The sequence below is a fragment of the Triturus cristatus genome, chromosome 3_1 (assembly GCF_964204655.1).
Source record: "Triturus cristatus chromosome 3_1, aTriCri1.1, whole genome shotgun sequence".
In the NCBI taxonomy this organism is placed as follows: Eukaryota; Metazoa; Chordata; class Amphibia; order Caudata; family Salamandridae; genus Triturus; species Triturus cristatus.
In genome coordinates, this window is record NC_140583.1 from 710,212,742 (window position 1) to 710,231,876 (window position 19,135).

A 19,135-nucleotide genomic window follows, 5' to 3' on the forward strand; every position below is an offset into this window, starting at 1 on the left:
TTGGCTCAATAAAGCTGGGCTTGGGGTGTGTCCGATTATAATGTGCGAGTTGCTTAGCTTTCAGCAGCTCAAGATGATTTTAGCCAATCAGAAGTAGCTCTCGCCACAGAAAAAGGTTGACCCCTGGGTAGAACAAGCCAGCACTGACGAAATAGGGGACACCAGTTGGCAAAAATCGTTTTTTTCAGGGCCATGTAGCCCCCTTTGTACCAACACCTCTGGTTTGGGATATGAAGCTGTACACAAGAGGTTAAAAGTGGGCAGAATGGAGAATTCTGGGATTACAAATGCTTCACTTCACCAGAAGTGGTCATTAGGAGTGAGGGAAGACTAGACCATCAGCACCTGCTTAACCTAAAGGCTAGCAACTGTGCCTATTGTGTCCTGCCTGTGGAGAAGTCCTCTCCAGTGCCCAGGTGAAGCAAGAGACTACAAGAGTCAGTAAGCTGACCTCTTTGCAAAACGGGGCCACAACACTTGACTAAGTTTGTTAGGGTGAGTTGGTATTTCAGATCTTCAAATTACGGCTCCGCAGCAACGGGGACCAGGTCTAGATTATCATACGTCTTTCAGCAAATTAAACTTTCCACGCTTTGTGATATCACAGTGCAAACTGTGAATAAAAAGAGGTGGGGGGGGTGTGTAATCTATTTGCAGATACCATTTTGAGGTATGGCACAAGGAAAAAGAAAAAAAAAAATCATCATTAATTATAGCATAGGCAATCTCTGGTCTTTATGTGAAGATGCCAATGCAGCTTGAAACTTAGTCCATACATTTAAAGGTCATCTGGACTCGAGACCTCACTAAACCGGAAAATCCCAAAAGCATACTAGCATCTAGACTAGAGGATTATCACTGCTAAGGGGATGAATGGATTATGATCCACCACCTTAAACTCAACTCTTCCAAAAAGGAGATCGTAACTAGTGGATAACGGACTAAATACCAACCTACAAGAATCTGGTTCAAGGATCTAGAGGCGGCATCAAATAGGACATGAACTTTTCCCACTACCACTGCCACATGTGAATTAAGTCATACGAAGTGCAGCCTATGCCGAATGGACAATGAAATGCCTTTTCTCACCTGGAAGGGATGCCACAAAAAAAATTGCAGGTCATTCCTACTTGTGATGTTAAGGGTAGGCTACACAATCTTTTAATGCCTAGGACCTTCCCGCTTCTCACTACAGCAATTGTAAAGGATCCAAAATAAAGCAGCATGACTGCTATATTACACCCCTGTTTGAAGCACTACACTGCTACCAATAGCTAGATCAGGGGTCTCCAACCGGTCGATCGCGAGCTACCGGTAGCTCGCCGAGGCCCCGTGAGAAGCTCGCGATGGCATTTTAATTTTTTAGCCCTTCATAGTCTTTATAATGTTTTGGGCCTTTTTTTAAGAGCCGTTGCCCACCCTCACCTCAACCAGGTGTTCTGATAGGCCTAAGAGCTTTGCTGGGGCGGGGTGGAGTGAGCTGAAGAGGATGACGTTTGTATCATCCTAGCGTCTCCCATCTGCTCCCCCTACCTTCAAGAGCCTGGCACCGCGCTTTTCATTGTGCGCAACGTGTTCACTACTGGAACGAAGCTGCTCCCACTCCCTTCAGGAGCGCTGCACAGCGCTTACATCCTGCACGACGTGCACACTGCAGGTGCGGAGCAGCAGGGCCGAAAAGCTTGTTGGCGTGCAAGTGGCGTGGCACAGGCAGTATTGAATTGCTTCTGCCGTATCAGTGCCCGCGCCACTTGCCTTTTCCAGTCCGACTCCGAGTCTCTCTCTAGGTAAGCCTGGCCTGATCTAGTTGCTGCGCCCTGGCCACTGATTTAATTGTTAGCCCCTGCCCTAGCCTTTCCAAGCCCCTGGCGCCAAAAACATTCTTGCCCAGAGTCAGTCAATAAAGAGAAGAGGGCATGCCGTGGGGAGGGTGAGGAGGAGGAGAAGAGATCAATAATGCACTCGTAATTTATATATAGGAAAACAAATATCGTGACGGGTATGGAACTGAACGTTTTAAAGATGCTGTCTTGCTTAATTTTTTAGATCGAAAAAAATCTATTTGAATTTTTCTTTGAATTGACGCGTTCTCACATTAGAAAGTTCATGCCTCCTCTCTTGTAATTTTTTTTTACATGTAGTAGTGATGTAGAACCGCCACAAAATCGTGGTGATTGTGTGGTGGTTCCGCATCACTACTTGCATGTAAAAAAATATTTCGAGTTTGGAACTCTGCTCCCCCACCTCTGTAAACTCAAGAAGATGGAGCACAATATTCCAAAGACGTTTTTTCATTTTACTTCAGAAGGTGCGTTAATCCCTTTGTCACTGGCCTTTCTAATGGCAAAAAAAGGGCATGGGTTTGGTAACTTCTAATCTACCTTGAACATGGGTGTCCAACCTGCTCCTCAAACCCTGGATCCATGGCACATTTTCAGGACAGTGATTGAATTTGTATTTTGATTCATGGTATGTTTCACCTGTTGCTATTCCTAACACCCAGCATACTGGACCTCATGAACTCATACGACGCCCCTTCCCTAAAAAATATGTATGACATCCCACTGACATCCTCTCAGTCCCTTCTTAAGAGTTAGCTTTTATGCCTGTTGGCAAGGCAATATTGATGAACATGGTAACCAAAAGGGTTCAGTTATATTTGTTCAGCATATTCATCAGCAATGAATTTGCAGTACACATCTGGTGTCCTTAAAAAAAAATCTGTCACATATGCTCTGCTGTTAAAGAACATGCTAATAATGTATTCAAAATAAGAATATCGTATTTCCGCTGTGCAGTGTCAAGTCTGTTGAATGCTCTGCTGCTTTGGAACAACTGTTTATGGCAAATGCCTTCTTATGTTTCCTACCTTCACAAAGGAGTCAGTTAAAAAAATGTTTTTACTTAATGCAAAGAATTCATATTAAGCTAAGTCAAAGGCTCCCGGTGGGGTGGTATTCTGCTGTTAACATCTGCTTGTGACAACAGGTGTTACAGTCGATCGGCTATCCTTCTATGTTTATGATCAGCCTGGTTGTCATCCAGACATCCTTTCATTTTCAATTTCTGGTCTGATTATCAAATCTAATCTATATATATATATATATGTATTGAGCAATGAGGAGGCAAGCATGCCACTCTGCACACGAGGTGCTGGCTTCTGAAACAGGCAGACATGATGGCTGAACATTTGAAGTGCAGCAGAGAGCGGAAGCTCTGTATGTGAGGTGAAGGGACAGATAAACAGGAGTATAAGTGAGGTGTAGGGAACACACTGATACTGCGAATGTTGGGCACGGGGGGGGTCACTCAAGAAGCTGCACTTTTGAGGGGCTGGCTGGCACACATGAAGATGCGCATGTGAGGTACAAGAAACAAGCAAATACGACACTGTGCATGTGAGGAGCAGGGAACAAATTTACATGACAGTGAATGTGAGGTGCAGGTACAGAGGCTGTACATGAGAAAAGCAGAGAGGCATACATGAGGCTGTGCATTTGAAGTACAAGGACAAGCTGGTATGATGCTTTGCGTGTGAAGAGCAGGGAGCAAATAGATGACTGCATGTAAAATACGGGGAACAAACTTATGACATTGCATGTGAGATGCAGGGAGCAGGCACTCACAAGGCTGTGTATGTGAAGTACATGGAAACCCCTGTTTTTCTGCTGTTCAATAAGTGCTGTGCTCCAAGGTATTGTTTTTGAGAGCACATTAAACTCAATATGGGAATACGGAGACACCTTCAGTACCAGCCTCCATCTTCCTATTGCTAGGGATCAGAACCCCATACTCAGCAGTCTAGTCAGGACGCAGCTTCTGTTCCATTTATACCAGCATTCAGGTGTTTTCCTTTCCCTTCCAACACTCTCTGCTTTGTTTGTAGCTCAACTAGAGAGTGCCCTTCAGAGACCGTATCATCATGGCATTTACCGCTTGAATGTGAGGGTGACTTGTGATGTTTTAGTAATCAAAGATGGAATGAGTACTATGGAATCATTGAAATAAAGCAGACTTTTTTAAGCGTTTAATGTGCCCTAGAGTAAAATTTGAAACATGAGAATATGTTCTAGGGAACTTTAAGTATTTTGCTCAAACCACAGTATGGGCTCCAAAGAAATTAGACTTAAAGTCAATGAAACTGGGTGTGGGGGGCGTACCTCGAAAAAATGTGCGTGATGCTTCGCCTTTAGTAGCTCACGACGATTTTCACTGATCAGAAGTAGCTCTCACTACAGAAGAGGTTGGAGACCCCTGAGCTAGATACTCTGCTTTTAAGGCACTGAGCATCACCCAAAGAGCCATCCAGTGAAAGGTTGGAGATACTTGCAACGCATATTCCAGAACTAAGCTGGAAAGAAGGCACTTCAGCTAACCATTCACAGCTGCAAGGAAATAAATTCTATTGGAGGAAAAGATTCTAAGAGTAACTAAGCTTTGAATTTCCTTGCCAGCACAGATAATGATCACCTGAAATTCAAAAACCATACAGCTAATTCAGAAAATGGTCTTATCTAGTGCACTACGGGACAATCACAGTGCAAAGCATGGTCCAAGAACAACCTCAGAAACCACCATAATTGCACTGACAGTAATCTGTGCAGTTCCCAAAACAGATTTATGTAGCTCCATGTGGCCCTAACCACAGTACCCATTTACGGCTGCCAGTATCAGAGAATACTGAAACATGCTTACTACCCAAAATTAAACCTGAAGAAATAATAATCAGGAAAACCTGCATTAATCAGTAAAGTCATTAGACATTTCAACCTATTAATTATCTACCATCAATACTCCTAAAATAAAATCCACACAATAATGAGAAGTCAAGCTTTCACTGTGCAAAGATCTGGCACTAGTCACTGGTTCTGCAAATGGGGTTGGCATTTTGGATGGCATTAACATATTTAGTACCTGCATGTTCCAATCTGCCCCCTCCTCCCCCCACCAGATTCTAGGTTCGACACTTTGAAGCATTCAGATTCCAAGTGAAAACTACAGGAGCTTATGCTTTATCTTTCCAAGACATAAGAGCATTATATCGAAATGTTTCCCACATGAACACTACAAACAATATCCTTCCAACACAGCATTGAACACCACACATGTATAAAGCTCTATAAAATGTGACTAATATTTAGTGTCTCAACATGCTAAGTTCAACCTGCTGGTGAAAAATCAAGGTCACAGAAGTGCCCAGGCCCATTGTTAATGCGTTGGACTGGCTTTCAACAAGAAGTCAAAAGCGAGGGACCAGGTATAATAAAACAGAATGAGATCTTTTTTATTTAGATCTTTAATTCGACACATTAACATCATAAAAGATACAATAAAAACATTCATTTCTCTTACAATTTAACACTTCCTAACACAAGAAAGATAACGGGATCAAATAAGCTAACCTATTTCTTTGTGTATTCATTGCGTCCGGGTACACAATATCTAATTACAAGATTTCTTAGCAGGCAAAATTTACATGGGCGAAAATTATACAACAATTAGTAATACAATTAATGGTAAATGCAATTTAAAAGCTATTAAACAGAATAATTAAATCACTAACCACTAGGGCATAATTTTAAAAAGTTTTGCCAATAAAAAAATTAAAAAGTTTAAAACTTTTAAATACTCAAGGTTGGATAATTAGACATGCGATTTAAGTACATAATCATCCTACTCATTTTGAGATGTTGGATGAACAATAGTTGTGCATTTATATTAAAAGTGTAGGCCCAACTTTGTTCTAATGAAGTTGACAGCAAGAAGAAATCTACAGACTCCGAATACTATCACCTGGCTGAGGTCAGTCTTTAGGATTCTGCCAGCCTCTTTATAGGATCTCGAACCAATTCCAAGACAGAGCGGCACTATCCACTTTTTCCTTGGTGTTACATAGCTCGAGCAAAAGAGTAGTATATGTAAATCGTCTTCCTTTGCATCATGAGTACATGAAGTACAAAGATCACTACTTCACTTCGCCCAGCTTTTTTCAAGTGCCTTGGTTCTAAGTGTACCATAACTACATTTTAGGTACAAGGTTTTTGATAACGGCGGATGGATCTCATCTAAGAAAGATTCAAAAAGTGCTGCATCTTTAAACAATAAAAAATTATCAGTCAATGGACCAGGGGTTTTTATGTACAGTGACGCGTAGCTCACGTATGACCAAAATGACAGTTTAACAATTTTCCTAGAGCACGGGTTCATAGCCTCAGGATCATTCCAAAAATGGGCTAGTCCTATCATACCCAACCAAGTTCTAACATGCTTAAACCAATAAACTTTATTACAGCTATCAAGTTCCAGAACTTCTTTCAAGCCTTCCTTGTAATCGAGTAATTCTGAAGTCGTCCACAGTCTGACCCACAGCAATAGTGGTCTTAATATTGCGTGTTGGTCTGTTTGTTTCAGGTTTAGATCCAGAAAGAGGGGTGTCAATGGGGTATTAGTAGATAGTTTTAACAATCCCCTAAGGAACTTGTTCTCAAGGTTTTCAAATGTGCTTCTACATGCGGGTCCCCATAATTCTGGCCCATATAGTACCGCTGATTGTACCTTGTACTTAAAAATCTCTAAGGCAGGGGTTACTGCCTTGTTCAAGCATTTATTGTGTCTTATAAGGATTGGGAGACAGTTTTGTTTAAAGATTATCTTGGTCTTTTCTAGCTGTGGTCTCCATGCTAGGGATGAATCTATAGATACACCTAAGTAAGTAAAATTCTGCACATAATCAAGCTTCTGTCCATTTAACATTAGTTTTTCCTAAAATTTTTATGCGGGCTCAGAGCCATGTATTTCGTTTTTTTAATATTAATTTCTAAACCTTTCGAGATACAATAGGACGGAAACCTTTCCAGTAGGTTCTGGAGACCCCGTGGTGTTTGGGAAATGAGGATGGTATAGTCAGCAAAAAGGAGGGACGAAACCCATTCGCCCCCCAATCTTGGTGAATCATTGTCACTATTCTCCATATAAGACGGAATGTCGTTAACATACAGGGAGAATAGGGTCGGGCCAGTACACACCCCTGGCGTACTCCCCTCTATCGGAATAGCTTTTGTGAGTTCCCCAGTTGGACCCCACCTGAACTTGGCATAATTATCCGTATGTAGCCCCATGACCAATTTTAATAAATCTACTGAACGTCCCTGGGTTTTCAATGATTCCCACAAAAGTTCTTGGGGGATAAGGTCAAATGCCGCCGGTAAATCAACAAATGCCACGTATAAGTGGCCTTTGCGGAGGGTGACATATTTCCTGTACAAACAACAAAACCTTAGGACTTGGTCAATGGTTCCTATTTTTGCTCTGAACCCAGCTTGATATTTTGTTAAAAATTGATTCATCTTCCAACCATGTGTTAATGAGATTTAATATATGCCTAGCATAGATTTTTTGGGTTATATCTAGAAGACTTATAGGGCGGTAGTTGGCGGGATTACTTCTGTCGCCCTTTTTAAAAATAATAATAATTTCCGCTCCATTCCATGTGTCCGGGATTGCTTCCCCAGCCGCAACAGTATTACACAAATGATTAAGATATGGTACCCAAACGTCCAATTCGTGCTTGAATAGGTCGCCTGGTACTTTGTCAAGCCCTGGAGCCTTCCAGTGTTTGACTGAATTAATAGCTAGTTCTGTTTCCTGTAAGTCAAAAACTATTTGTGTGGATTCGGCATCTACAAGCGACAGAGCGTACTCTTCCTGCGCTACACCTTCGGCCCCTTGAGCGGCATACAAATTTATGAAATGGTCAATCAAAGTTGCCTCATCAAGAAAGACCAGAATGAGATCAAAATGATTCTTGATCATGAGTAGGCATAGAATAATAAAGTAAAACAAGGCAATTATAATGGCAAGTTCAACACATTCTAACTGGAAACAAAGGGACAAACAAGCATTTGCAAAGCAATAGGTCACGCAGTAGCAAGTAGCAAAGTTTAAAGTTGTTGGTATTGTAAATGGCATTGTTTTTTTTATCTATTTGGTTTTAAAAGTAACAAATATATACAAGGTTATTTATAATGCAAGTATGTGAAAGTGGCAGTACTGGTAGTGGTGGTATTTGTAGTGGTTGTGGTAGTGATGGTGGTGGTATTGAAGAAGTTGTAGTATTGGTGTTCATTTATGGTGAGATAGTCTATGGTGCAAGAGTGGTGGGAGTAGTGTGTATTTTAGAGGTGATGTTACTGGTGATGGTGTTAATGTTGTTGGTGGTAGTATTTGTGGTGGTATTGGTGGTATTGGTACTTGTGTTAGCGTTAGTAGTGGTATTATTAGTGTTGGAGGTAGTGGTGGTGGTATTTGTGGTGGTGATATACGTTTCTCAAACTCGGTCTCGGCAGGTTCACCTCCGTCAGACGGCACCGGAGGCCACGTTCTCTCCGGACCATTCACTTTAACAATCGCACCCAACACAAAAGTCAGAGACGTGTTTCACTCGGTGCCGATGTAGGAGCACAAACACAAGAAATTGTACAATCACCATTACTTTGTGCCTGCACACCGCAGCCTCCAAGCATTACAGCCACACGTACACACCACTGCCTCCAAGCATTAAAGCCACACAACAGAAAGCTACCACGTGCAAACAGCAGCAGCCCCCTAACAATGCGTGTTTTTCACATGTCTGGTGCGGCGCAGGAGACTGAAGCTTTCCGGACCATATCCGAGCTTCCCAGCACCATTCCCGAAGCAGTTGTACACAGATAATATGAAGCCCATATTTTGAAAACAGTTTGACTGTGCCATCTTTCACAGGAAGGTGAGAGGGTCGTTGTTTCACGCGTTGACTTCTCTTGAAACGAGGGAGAACTTTAAAGGCATTTCAGAGAAACTACTGACGTCATTCCATTTCCCAACCCCACCAGGTTCATCAACTAAACTCATACAAAGTCTGCCAACGCGACACCTCCAGCAAACCCAAATTAAAAAATTCTGTTTGTTGGCAGGAACATCGCCATAACAAGTATTCTCTACACAGACACACCCTGCCAAAGAGAGAAAGATAACCGATCAAAGACTCGGACTGTGTTTGCACAAAGACAAAAAAAACTCTCGCTGTTTTCATTCAGCCGCTTGGATTTGCATCTGGGCTGAGTGAAAACAGATGAGCTTGTCACGATGGGCAGCATCACAAAACTGCAAGGGTGTCTACAAAAGTGACAGCCAGCAAACAAAAAAGCACAGAAAAAACATTAATCACGACCCAAGCCAACTGGAAATGGTCGAGACACAGGGGCATGGATTAAAGTTCACCTTCTTAGAGTGTTTACTATAGCCCTCGCAGGGCGAGAGGCGAATGCGCGCTCCAACGCCAGGCGAGACCTAAAAACCATCGTACTGATGGAACTCGAAAATGTTATTTGTTTTCATGCTTACCAGAATGCGAGATTATGATCCAAATCGTCTTTCAAGTGCCAGAGCCTCTTTGGATGCCAGGCTGGTTCTGTCATGTCCAGTTCTGCTAGGGTAAATTTAAAAAATTTATTTTCAAAATTGCAACAATACCAAACTTTCAATGACCGCCATAGGTCATTTCTGCACTGCAAAGTTTCAAAAACATCGATTTTTATTGCAAGCACAATGGTCTGCAAACCAACTGAAGTATATTAGTTTTACTACTTGCCATACATGTCACAGATGAGGGTCTCACCAAACACACTTAACACATGCTTACAAAAAAAGCTTTCAGACATTACTGTTTTGGTGCAAAGAAACCTTTTATATATCAACTTGAAGGGGTAATTCAAAATAACGTATAGTTTTACCTGTTAGTGTAGTTTTGCAGCTTGAAGAATTTTCTGGATTCATATGCTGTGCATTATTCCGCCATCTAGTGGTTGGGTCCAGAATTATTGTATTTCCTTTTTTTTTGCCCTGTTTGTGGGCATCGACGTACCACCATTTGGTGTCTCCTTGTGGCGTTCTTGTGCTTCCTTCGGAAAGTCCCAACTTTGTTCACCATCTTTTTTTTTTTCCTTACTCTCGCTCATCTTTGGTGGAGGAGGGTGGGTTCGCCAGTGAATACAGAAAATTCCTCAAGATGCAAAACTACACCGACAGGTGAGAAACTATGTTTTGAAGGGTGAATCTTTTCTGGATTCACATGCTGTGCATAGATTTTGTCGCGGTTTGTTAGTTCTGTGGTGGCTGGGTCAAAGATGAGTGTTGGTTTGTGAATAGATGTTGCAAGACCTTTTGTCCTACTTGTGCTTCTTTATTAATTTGGATGTCCAAGCCCTAGTGTTTTGTGAACATGTGCACTGAACACCATGTTGCTGCCATGCAAAAGTCTTTCTGAATGAGCTTGCGGGCCCTTTAGAATGCATATCCTGCTAGTTTGTGGCACAATTGTATGGTTTGTGCTATCAATCTTGAGATTGTGTTCTTGGTAACTGGTTTCCCAAGAAAAAGGTTTGCAAAAAGATACAAAGCTGTTTTGGCTTTCTGTATTTTTTCGTTTTTTCAATGCAATACATCACTGCTCTTCCAGCGTCAAGAGTGTGCAATGCTCTTTCTGCCTGAGTCTTTGGATTTTGGAAGAAACATGGTATCTATATGGATTGATTTATGTGGAATTGAGATACCACCTTTGGCATGAAGTGTGGATCTGTTCTCATGACGATTGTCATTATGAATTTGGAAGTAGGGTTCCTGTAATGTTAGTGCCTGCAACTCACTAACTCTACGTAGTAATTTTATTGCCACTAAAAAGGCAGTCTTTAGTGTGAGCACTAGTAGTTTGGTCTTGTGTAGCAGCTCAAATGGTGCTTTCATTAGCTGAGCGAGTACCATATTTAGATTCCATGTGTGTGCAGAGGCTTTTTTGGTGGGGGAAGGGGGGGGGGGGGGGAGAAGAGATTCTTTTGGCTCCTTATAGGAACCTCTTGACCACTTGTGAAGTGAAGAAACTTTTCCTGCGTGGCCTCTTATATGGCCTACACTTGCTGCTAAGTGAACCTTTAGTGATGGATAGGTTAGCTTACTGAGCAGCAGACTTAAGTACTTTAGCACTGTATATTCTTTTTCAGAAAGACCTTCTTTGAGGCACCATAGAGGATATCTTTTCCATTTTGCCGCATAATTTTCTAGTGGTCAGTTTTCTTGCCTCCCATAGGATTGCCAGTGCTTTACAGTATCTTTAGGTGTCCAAACTCTGAGTTCTCAGGAGTTATACTGCGAAGCTCAGACTCTCCGGTTTTGGGTGGAGCACTCTTCCCTTCTGCGTTAATATGTTTTGACTCTTTGGCAATTTGTGAATTGATCCTTGAGATATCTCCATTATCTCTGAGAACCAAGTCTGTTTCGCCCATTGTGGTGCAAAGAGAATCATCTTCTTATGGCTGATCTTGCATTTGTTGATCACTTTGTGGAGTAGTGGTATCAGGGGGAAAAGCGTAAACGAACATCCCTGACCAGTCTATCCATTTCGCCCTCCCTAGTGACTGTTGGCAAGGTCGCCAGAATGCGAACCGTTGGCATTTTGCATTGTTGGGTGTTGCAAATAGGTTGCCTGCTGGAGTTTCCCAATTTGTGAAAGATCTTGGAGTTCCGATTGATTCTGTTCCCACTCGTGGGACCAGGAAGCTTGTCTGCTTAGTCTGTCTGCTTCTACATTGTCCTTTCCTGGCAGGTGTATTGCTATCATGTTTAAGTCCCATGGGATTGACCATGTCCACAGTTGCTGTGCTAGAGTCGAAAGAGCAACTGTGCTCCCCCTAGTTTATGTAAAACATGGTGGTTGTGTTATTGGTTTGTATCAGAATGGTCTTCGCGCGAAGAACTTTCTGAAAGGCTTTTAAGACTAGGAACACTGTTTTAATTCCACGATGTTGACGTGTTGTATTGCATCATGCTTTGTCCACAGTCCCCTTACTTTGAGGCTGTTCATGTGAGCGCCCCCATCCTATCTGGGAGGCATCTGTCATTATAGTCACTGTTGGGAGTTGGTTGTGTGAAAAGTCTCCCCTGTGATATGTTTGCCTTGTTCCACCATGCTATCGCCTCCTGTATTTTTTGTGTGACAACCACTATATCTTCCCAACTCCCTGTTGCTTGTGACCAGTGTGCTCGAAGCCCTTCCTGGAATGGTCTCGAAAGTAGGCGAATGTTTAGGATTAAGTGAATGCATGAAGCCATCATCCCTAGCAGTTTCTCCACTGTCCTCACGGTCAGAGCTTACCCCTTTCAGTATAGTGGTGTTTCTTTAAGTAGGGCTGTTCGTTTTTCACCAAGGAACACCTTTTGCAATACTGCATTTATTCTCGCTCCCAAGAACACCTTTTCTTGTTCTGGCTCCAGGGAAGATTTAGCCCAGTGTATCGAAAAACCGAGCTGTAGTACTATTACTTGATGTATATGTTTGCAGACTGTGCGAGTTCGCCCTTACTAGCCAGTTTTCCAAATACGGATATACATGGATTCCTGGTCTTCTTAAATAAGTGGCAACTGCTGCTAGACGCTTTGTGAACACCCATGGTGCGGAGTTCAAACCAAATGCTATCACTTAAGATTTGTGGTCAACAAAACACTGCCAATTCATAGTCTTTTGTGCTTGATGTCCATGGAGATGTGCAAAGAAGCATCCTTTAAGTCTATAGTAACCATATAGTCCCCCGTTTGCAATTGAGGCATCACCTCTTGTAGGGTTGTCATCTTGCACCTTTGAGTCTTTATAAAGCCTGTAGTTCTTGTACCTCTTGGAGTAGCTGAGAAGTTTCTCCTTTGGAATGTACCTTCCTCCTTGAGCTGTTTGGAGGTAATTTGAGTAGTTCTATGCAGTAACCGTACTGTATTATGTTTAAGAGCCAATTGTGAAGTGATCTCCCCATCTGGGGAGGAAGTTCTTTAGCCTGCCTCCTAGTGGTGTAGAATGTTGGAGCAACTGGTTGGTCGTCATGGCGGTCTGATGTTTTTCTCCCTTTGAGGGCACACACTGATCTTTCTGGAGTGTGTATTGTGTTTGGAATGCAGTCATTTCTTTGTTGTGGGTCCTCCCAGTCTTTGCGAAAGGCCTCTTCCATGGGGGCATCCTTGAAAGTACTGTCTTCCTTGCTGGTATGGTCATCCTTGTTGTTGCCCTTGGTTTCCCCACTGGTAACTGAATAAGGACCGTAAGGCTAAGAGGGGGGAATTGGAGGACCAAATTAAGGAGCTGGAGGGGGGGTTCATTGCCGTACGGGGGCGTCCAAACATGGCGACTACTCACGCAGATGAGGAAGCGGGATGGGGTGGGGGTTATAAGGCTGGGAGGCTCCTGGCACACGCCCTCCGGGTCGTGACGGCGACATGTCGGGTCGCGGAACACAAGAATGATTGTGGAGAGATCCTGAAGGCGGATGGAGATATTGCATCTGAATTGGAGGCCTTTTATACAGCTCTCAACTCAGCTGAAAGCCTGGACCCTACTGCAGCCAAGGAGTACACGCAGGCGGCACCAGGGACTCTGCTGCTAGAGTCTGTCGCGACCCATCTGGACGCGGATATCCGCCCTGAGGAAGTCCTACAGGCTATTCAGGGACTCTGTTGGTAAGGCACCAGGCGAAGATGGCTTCCCAGTCGACTTCTTTAAAATCTTCGCTCCGGACCTTGCTCCACTCCTGGCGTGCCTGTTCAACACCTTGAGCACGACCGGGAACCTAGCCCAATCGATGTCCATGGCAGAGGTAGTGGTCATTCCCAAGCCAGGGCAGGACGACCGAGAATTTGTGCCTCATACTGCCCCATCTCTTTGCTTAACGTGGACCTGAATATCTTCACCAGCATTTTGGCATCCCGACTCGCCCCCCATATGCAAGGCCTGGTGGACCCGACCAGTCGGGCTTCATCCCGGAACGCAACTGCGGAGATGGGACTCGTTGGCTATGTCACCTACTGGACAAGACGCAACGCACCCAGATCCCGGCGATACTCCCATCGGTGGATGCCGAGAAGGCATTCAACCGGGTCCATTGGCCTTATTTACAACAAGTCCTCTGTCGATTTGGACTAGGGAAGAGATTCAGGAATTGGGTGAAAAGTGTCTAGATGGCCCTCATGCCCGCATCCGGGTTAATGGGGTGGTTTCCCGTCCTTTCAGGCGGGCGCGGCAGGAGGCAGGGGTGTCCCCTTTCCCCTCTCTTTATATGGGGCCATTTGCCGAAAAGATCTGCCAGCTTCCTATGGTCACCGGGATCCAGATGGGAGCTAGGCAACACAAAATGTTATATGCAGGCAATGTGCTCTTTTTTTTTTATGGGCCCATTGCTGTCTCTTCACCCCTTGCTGGCGGAGGTCGATGCCTTTACCGCGGCATGGGGGATTTATAATCAACCTGAAATAGACTCAGGCTCTTAGTCTCACAATGCCAGCAGTGGACCGACACCAGCCAACGTTGCAGTTCCCATTTACTTGGGCCACTAGCGACATTACATACCTAGGGCTCTGGGTTTTCTCGACCACCGCAAAGATGGCCCAGGTGAACTACTCTGAGATACTGGCCAAGATTCGCCACGAACTGAGCAATTGGAACAAACATGTCCTTCATGGCTGGGCAAGATAGCCGCTGTTAAAATGACTATTCTGCCCAGTCTTCTTTACATAATGCAGACACTCCCTCTATGTCCGCAGCCCACGATACTGACCCGACTGCAGCAACTAATCGATGGCTTCATTTGTGGGGGAAAAGACTGCCTTGAGATATTCAGCTGAGCTCGACTCCTAGGCCGCCACACATCGCTAGAAGTTGCACTTTTTTTAAAAAAGAAAGCAAGTTTGCACACCGATTTTTAAAATTGTATTAAATCTGTTTACTGCTAGAGTGTATTTTACCTACCTTACAATCGTGGTGCCCGTCCGTAGAGCAGGACCGACACGATTAGGGTTAGCGCTCTAGTCTTTTTAAGAACGCTATAAAAACTCACAATGACGCAACCGAGCAGCGGGCGCGCCGCCGGCAGGCCCGTCTGCGCCCGGAACGCGGCCAGCACCATAACTCCTGTTCACTGCCATAGAAAGTGCTATTCGCGGGGCGAACTGTTGGCATTAAATAATGGTAAGTGCCAAGTACCTGCCCTATTGTTTGACTAGAATACTGCTGACCCTGAAGTTGTTTAGTCTGTGGTTTAGAGACCGTCTTTGTGCCTCTTGAAGCTACTAGCGGTCATTTGAATAAAGGTTATATTTGCCCCAGGATTAATCCCGAAATTATGGCCGATAAACATACAAAATGCTGCAGCACTGGAAAGAATGCTAATAGTATTACTAAAATATCCAAGGTAATGAACTGCATTTTACTAAATACCAGATCTATGCCAAAGCATAACTATGAACTGGAGCACTTAATATCAGACACTAGCCCAGATTTGATATGTCTCACTGAAACATGGGCATCCGCCTCTTGTGCACCAGATTGGAATATTGCAGTTCCTCCTGGATATTTACTGGTGCAAGTAGAAAGGAACAGTTGGAGGGGGAATTGCACTAATATATCGTTCCCACCTTAAAGTTAACTTCAGACAAGAACCCACACTGAAGGCTGAAGCCATGTCATTCAATGTTAAATATAATAATCAAGAACTCCTATCTGGTCTATTGATTTATAGACCGCCAGGAACAAGAGTTCCTTTCATTAAATCATTACAAACTTTTTCGGAATCCTGCCTCGATACTTCTACCTTCACTGTTTTAGGTGATTTTAATTTCTATTTAGAGGACAATAACAATTCAGATTCCTCAATCTTAATTGATGATTTGGTAGGGTATGGTATGAGGCAAATCGTATCCAAACCCACTCATCTAGCTGGACATACACTGGATGGGATTTTTTCCAGTAATGACCATATTAAAGTAACAGATTTACAACTTGTTCCTTAGTCGGACCATGCGGCAATCCATTTTAAAGTCAATTTAAACCTACCTGTTAACGGTCGGAGAGATCGCTCCCCGTTAGCAAAAGCCCGCCCTTGGAAATGTATACAAAGCGACAAGTTAGCCAAAATTTTGACAAGTAGCTCCCCCTTTATGGAGAATAGCAACGGAGGAGCTATCAACTTTGATTTATGGATCAATCAGGCAGTAGATAAGTTAGCCCCAGAGAAAACAATACAACCTAGGAGACGATTAGTTACCTCGCCATGGTATACGGTGAAGATGAAGCTTTTTAAAATTAAATGTCGACGCCAGGAACGTATCTGGAGATCTGACTATAGTGCTGAGCACAGGAAGGAATATAGCAGAGCATTGGAGGAGTATAAATTTATAATAAAACAGGCCAAGACGGTGTATTTTACAAAAAAAATTCAAGATATCACAAATTCCTCTAAGGAACTATTTAAAATAGTATCTACTTTAACTAAGAGTCCTTATGACAATTTTTCTTCCAGATCAAAATTTTATTGATAAATTGGCTTTTTCAACAAAAGGTTCAAGTACTCTATAATGACCTTCAAAATTTACCAGTAAATCTAGAAAAAGATAAAAGGGAATTAACTGAGGTCTCTGCAACTCTGAATTGTCTGTCCCAATTTTCTCCCCTAAGCGAAAAACAGGTCAGTGACCTATTAATTCAAATTAAGTCAGGTTCACCTCTTGACCCTTGTCCCCCCCATATATTCCATCTGGCTCCTAAAGAGATAACTGCTTCTCTGGCTCCTCTCTTAAATGAAGTAAGATCTGGAGTCTTTCCTGTGAGATGGAAAAAGGCCTGTATAAGACCTATTCTTAAAAAAGACTCATTGGACCCTCAGGATATCAAACACTACCGTCCTATATCCTGTCTCCCTTTGCCATCTAAAATACTGGAAAAGGCCATGAACCAAGAATTAATGGAATTTGTAGATCTAAATAGTTCCCTGGATCCCACACAGCACGGTTTTAGATCACGACACTCTACAGAATGTGCGTTAATGGCGACGGAGGAAATTTGCAAGGCAATGGACGGGGGTGGTAGAGCTGTCTTAATCTTACTCGATTTAACGGCAGCTTTTGACACCGTTAACCACATGGTCTTATTGGAAAGGCTTAAAATAGTGGGAATCAGAGACACCGCATTAGCACTACGCCGGTCCTTTTTGGACTCCAGAGTACAACAAATTCATTGGGAAGGAATTCAATCTGAAGTTTTTCCTCCCATGTGGAGTCCCTCAGGGATCCGTGTTATCCCCTACATTGTTTAACTTGTACGTGACGCCACTGGCATAATTAGTAAAAGATCATGGTTTAAAATTGGTGTCGTATGCAGACGACACCCAGCTAGTGGTGTCTTACACAGAGTGTGGAACTTACAGCGGAGAGATTCAGAAACTGCCTCTCTAGTGTTATGAGCTGGATGAACACGAATTTTCTAAAGCTCAACACAGAGAAAACTGAGGTGATTGAATTAGGCCAAAAATCCTCTATCTGGAATCATACATGGAGGCCTCCAGAAGCAGGCACCTGTCCTGGCACAAAAAGTAAAAAAATTTAGGTTTCTTGGTTGACAAAGATTTAACATTCACCTCAAGTCAATCAGGTCACCTCGGCTTGTTTTTTTTTCGATCAAGGTTCTCCGAAAAATATTGCCATTCATACCTTTTTCTTTAAGGAAAACAGTAGTAGGAGCCTTAGTTTTATCTTTTATCAATTATTGCAATGCATTGTACGCTGGAATTGGAGAAAGACAGCTCTCCAAACTCCAGTCGTTGCAGAATGCTGCTGTAAGAGTACTGCTACATCCTCCGAAGCACCATCCGACGTCAACAGGCATAAGGCTTCTTCACTGGCTCCCTGTACGTCGAAGGGTGCAGTTCAAGGCTTTATGCCTAGCACATAAAGCTGTAAACTGAGGAGGTGCAGAGGACATGAAATCTTTTTCCTCGTTATGTACCGCCTCGTACATTAAGATCTGGTAGTCTAGGTCTAGGTTGCCTACCTAAGATCAAGAGGGCCCGATGGGGTGGCGAAGCTTTTTCATTTCAAGCAGCAAAATTGTGGAATTCTCTACCTACAGAGCTACGACTAGGAACAAATAAGACTGTTCAGAAAGGCCTTAAAAACCTGGCTATTCACTAAATCCTGGACTGGCTGTAGCTAATCTCCACCCTCATACAGCGCCAAGACACCTCAGCAAAAATGCGCGTAATAAATAATTCAGTCAGAGAGAGCATGGCTCGCCACCTCATGTATTCGAGACAGGAGGAAGGGGGACTTGGGGTCCCCCATCTCAGGCGCTACTATGAGGTGGCACAATTGCGCTGGATGATAGAATGGTACCAACTAGAATCAGAAATACATTGGTTCTTCACATCTGGAAGCTTCGGAACCCTCTCAGGTCCTGCAGGGGTAGGGCGATCACTGGCTCTAGGGGCAGCTAAACAGGTTCTCCTAGCAAAATTGGGCACGGTCGACATCCCGACTAAATTAGACTGGCAGCACAGACTGTGGGAGGTGATAAGGATGGAGAGAATCACTGCGGGAATTAATCGCACGTTTCCCAAATTTGATAAGACCTGGGGGTCTACAGTCACATACCTATCCTCCGAGTTTGTGGAGCTTACTTGCCCTCAGTACTTAAGTGTCCTGCGATTTCCTACTGCCCTCTCCCCACCCCCTCCGGACACGCCAACTCTCCCGGAGGAGACCCCTTCCTAGATCCTTATCAAGTCATACCTCAAGCTGCAAGTGGAAGCCTGTCTCTTCTCTTTCCTACTCTAAGTTTCCCTTCTGTCTTCCTTTACTCTCCCTCCCTTTCTTTAAAAATTTTGAAAGTGGACAACAATGCTCACCGCCGGCTGGTGGTTGTAGGTGGGTGTGCTGTTATCGCTGGCATCACATTCAATAAAAACGATTTAAACCATAAAACCAAAAGGAACAGAATAACTTAGAAAAAGGGCAAACAGATTATGAAAAGTATCAGACAATGATGCGCCATTGGGCACTCCACACAGAATACCTTTTTCCAATGCAAGCTGTGGTGAAGACTTAATTGGCGCAGTAAAAATAAAGAAAATATAATCCAGTCAATAACTGTGCTTTGAGTCCCAATCTTAGCTTTACGATAGATATATCAGAGTGAGATGATCCACTGTCATGTAGCAGAGCAGTTGAGTAGGATGAGGGCTGCAGTATTTCCTTTGTCCCAAATTAAACAAGCATTGGCATAGCCAATAGGTCTCGC

At 43.4% G+C, this 19,135-nt stretch overlaps 1 protein-coding gene across 25 annotated transcripts in view; it reads right to left on the reverse strand.

The window, feature by feature from the left end:
• PPP6R3 (protein phosphatase 6 regulatory subunit 3) overlaps positions 1–19,135 on the reverse strand; it is a 1,519,855-nt gene that overhangs the window by 1,464,800 nt on the left and 35,920 nt on the right. For 15 of the 25 annotated variants that reach the window (XR_014978880.1, XR_014978879.1, XR_014978877.1 and 12 more), the window contains exon 2: positions 9,382–9,463. The exons of 1 other annotated variant lie outside the window; for it this stretch is intronic. The gene's annotated coding sequence lies outside the window, so the exon portion shown is untranslated. Of the gene's footprint in view, positions 1–9,381; positions 9,467–19,135 lie in introns of all 25 variants that reach the window. 9 more of the 25 variants (XR_014978878.1, XR_014978876.1, XM_085644780.1 and 6 more) reach the window with 1 other exon arrangement.